This window comes from Sapajus apella, unplaced genomic scaffold, assembly GCF_009761245.1.
Source record: "Sapajus apella isolate SASKATOON/1434 unplaced genomic scaffold, GSC_monkey_1.0 scaffold1716, whole genome shotgun sequence".
In the NCBI taxonomy this organism is placed as follows: domain Eukaryota; kingdom Metazoa; phylum Chordata; class Mammalia; order Primates; family Cebidae; genus Sapajus; species Sapajus apella.
In genome coordinates this window covers 9,195-12,931 of record NW_022438642.1, presented here as the reverse complement: position 1 = coordinate 12,931, position 3,737 = coordinate 9,195, and the positions used below count along the sequence as shown (strand labels likewise).

The 3,737-nt window shown below is 36.4% G+C and overlaps 1 long non-coding RNA gene across 1 annotated transcript; it reads left to right on the top strand.

Moving 5' to 3' along the window:
• The first annotated feature begins 812 nt into the window (after positions 1 to 812).
• Positions 813 to 1,892, top strand: LOC116546934. The gene is made up of 2 exons (XR_004266889.1): positions 813 to 1,152; positions 1,235 to 1,892. It is a non-coding gene; the product is annotated as an uncharacterized LOC116546934 (long non-coding RNA).
• Positions 1,893 to 3,737: the final 1,845 nt, after the last annotated feature.

Below are 3,737 nucleotides of genomic sequence, written 5' to 3'. Positions count from 1 at the left end.
TGATCTTGAAATATAAAAGTTTATTCTTTTCTATCAAGACTGTGGCAATTCAATGTTTTCTCTTTTGATAAATATTTTGATACTGAAAGCTTATTCTATATGGTTTATTTGATGTGTGTTAAGTCTTGCATGAGTGGATCAAGGAACTCTTAAGAAAAGATCAAACAAGAGGATATGAGAAATGTAGGTGCTTCAGTAGCCACGTGGGCATGGGAAAATGAGAATTTTGAGAAACTGTTATTTCATAAGTGTGTATCATAGCTGATCAATTTAGAACACTTTCTTTGATGAGAAGTGAATCACACATTCACCTGAACTGGCATCCCAACTGTCTATTTCCTAAGTGACAGGACAAGGGGAAGCACATGATAAATATTTGTGGTGTTCTGGCATCAATGCCTCTGATGTTTTCCAGTTTAAATACTCTAGCATTCATCATCAGCCTTGACATTGATTCTCTAAGGTTATGATTTGCTCCACTGTTTAATGGTCCCTTTTTTTTTTTTTTTTTTTTTTTTTTTTTGATCGGGGTTTTCCTCTTTTTTCCCGGCTGGAGTGCAATGGCGCGATCTCGGCTCACCGCAACCTCCGCCTCCTGGGTTCAGGCAATTCTCCTGCCTCAGCCTCCTGAGTAGCTGGGACTACAGGCACATGCCACCATGCCCAGCTAATTTTTTGTAGTTTTAGTAGAGATGGGGTTTCACCATGTTGACCAGGATGGTCTCAGTCTCTTGACCTCGTGATCCACCCGTCTCGGACTCCCAAAGTGCTGGGATTACAGGCTTGAGCCACCGCGCCCGGCCTAATGGTCCCTTTTATCCATATCAGCTCAACATGTTCACATTAATATCCATACTTTTCTATTTTAGTTATAGGCATTTGAAACAATCTCTTTTGAAATACAAACTTTGTGGTTTAGGAATCCTATATTCCTATTTTACTCAGTATATTTCCATCACCTTGCTGTCCTAGGCAATAAAAGAAGATGCCAAAAAGAATCCTCAACATTAATTGTTTTCAGAGCCAGGCATGGGGACTCAGCTTGATATTAACACTGCATGAATGTTTGGTTAGCGCTGTCATATCTACATATAATTGATGACGTGTCCCCTCTCCTTTGTAAGACCTCCTGAATAACATCCTTCCTTGAAGGTAATTATATATATTTATTTTTAGTTACTTTGTATTGCATAAAATATATATGATTTATTAGTTATTTTCTTTTAAAACTCAGTCAGCCTACCACTGAAGATCGTGTTGTGACAGAAGCAGTACAAAGAAAGAATGTACAGACATTGAGAGCAGGTACATTTTCAATACAAATGGAATGCTGGAAATAAGTATATTAAATGATTGGAAGTACTCACATTTTTCTTACCTCTAATTCTTTTCATTCTAAATTGAATGGAAGGCATTGACATAAATGTTATTGTTGGTATCCATGTTTCAATAAAATTAAATTTACAAGTATAAGAAAACAAGATTTTAAAAATATGAGTTTTAACTCAGATGCTTCTATTTTAATATTTTGAATAGCATAACGTTTCCAATAAGGAATTTTTATACTTCTCGGATTCACAGCAGTGAATTTTGAGGTTCTAAGATATTTCCAGTATCTTATGTGCTAGTTGGAGTTCTGATACTTACCTAAAGGAATGCTTTATTTAGATATTAGTTTCTGTATTAATGTTAGAGGCTTCCTGTTAATGTTATTACACCAAAGCTGTGAAACCAATGAGATGGTCTAATGAGCAGACTGTGTGCATGTGTGTGTATGGCTAAGTATATGGGTGTGTTTGTGGCATCTTTGATTATTAAAAACTAGGAAAGTAATTCATTCATAACTGACAGTCTTAAAATGGTGGTTTTGAGACTTTTTGGTATAAACGTTTTTTAAAAAAATAATTGCATTGAGGCTACCAATATCACTGGCTATTTTCCATTTCAATATCCTTTTGAAATCCTTAACTATATTGTGATTCTCAGAAATAATATGCAGAAGTTTTATTTGTGTCCTAAAATGGAATGTGAGTGGTTCTACACTTTACATATCATTCTGCCACTTTCTTTTGGGTACTTTGTATTATATTTTCGAGATGTATCCACACTGATATGATTCGCTCTGGTTTAATTCATTTTATACTTGTCGTTGCGTTCCCTTACGCCACTCTACCACATTGAATTAAACTCTCCTGTTGCTGATAAATGAAGAAAGAAAAAAAACAGAAAAGGAAAAATAGGTTAGGTGCGGTGGCTCACACCTGTAATCCCAGCAGTTTGGGAGGCTAAGGCAGGCAGACCACGAGGTTAGGAGATCAAGACCATCCTGGCCAACATGGTGAAACCCCATCTCTATTAAAATATAAAAAAAATAGCTGGGCATGGTGGCGCATGCCTGTAGCCCCAGCTATTCGGGAGGCTGAGACAGAAATCGCTTGAACCCAGGAGACAGAGGTTGCAATGAGCCAAAATTGCGCCACTGCACTCAAGTCTGGCAGCAGAGCAAGACTCTCTCTCAAACAAAAAAAGAAAAAGACTGTCAGATTAAAAGGAGCTTTTGTTTAATCAGTTTGTATCTGTGAATATTTACTACATGAGAGCTTAAGGCTGAAAAGTTGAGAATGCAAGCATGCACCACCACATTTTACAAATGCCTTTAAAATTATGACTCCTGAGCCTTTAGCCTATGAAGTTACAACGACTCATGTCTCTAAATAAGTTTAATGTACTGTTCTCTAAAATAAAAAAAGAATGAAAATAGCAAATGACATTGTCTTATTTGACCTCTTGAACATCTGCGAATGAAACTGCAACTTACTCATGTCAAAATTCAGAACCAAGGTTTTGAACAATATATATATAGTTTGTGAAAGTCTCATGAGCCCTTGATTATGAAATGGCCTTTCAAGTTTTACTTTTGCATTTTTTGCTCTTTTTCTTGACTTGTCTTACAAAAGCTTAAATTCAATAGTTTTATTTCTACAGAAAGGAGGAATTTAATTTTTTAATATATTTCTGTCTTGTCTCATGACATTGTGAACTCTTCAGATCAGGTATGGACGTAGACTTATTTTTACATGGAAACAATTAGGTTTCTTTGTTGTTGTTGAGACAGAGTCTTGTTCTGTGATGTGGTTCAGAGTGGATAAGCTCTTAAAGCAGTCATCTTTCAAGTGGTTCTTTCTGTGGGAGGTAAAATGGCAGGTGAATTTGGGCCTTGTTTTATGTAGGGCAGAGCACATAGCTACAACTAAGTAAAACAATCAGCACCTTCCCCAAGAGTATTGGCCAGGGTAACACATTAATATCCCTTGAGCTCTTCTCCACTGGCAGCTGGAAAGTTTTTGCAAGAATCCCTGTTTCTGGTCTGATTCTTATGTTTTGCTGACTTTTGGTGATAGGGTGTCTTATCCTAAACTGAACAGTTTTAACTAAAGAGCTAGAATGTATTGTGTTACAACAAACTAAGTGCAGTAGTTCCCCCTTAACTATGGGAGATGCATTCAGAGGCTCCCAGTGAATGCCTGAAAGCACAAATAGTACTGAATCACTCTCACTTTTTTCCATACTTACCTATCTATGATACAGTTGAATTGATAAATTAGGCACAGTAAGAAATTAATTAAAAAAATGGAAAATTATAGTAATATGCTGTAATGCAAGTTTTTTGAATGTGGTCTCTTAAATACATGGTATGGTTCTCACCCTTTTTCCCGTGATGATGTGAAGTGATGCAG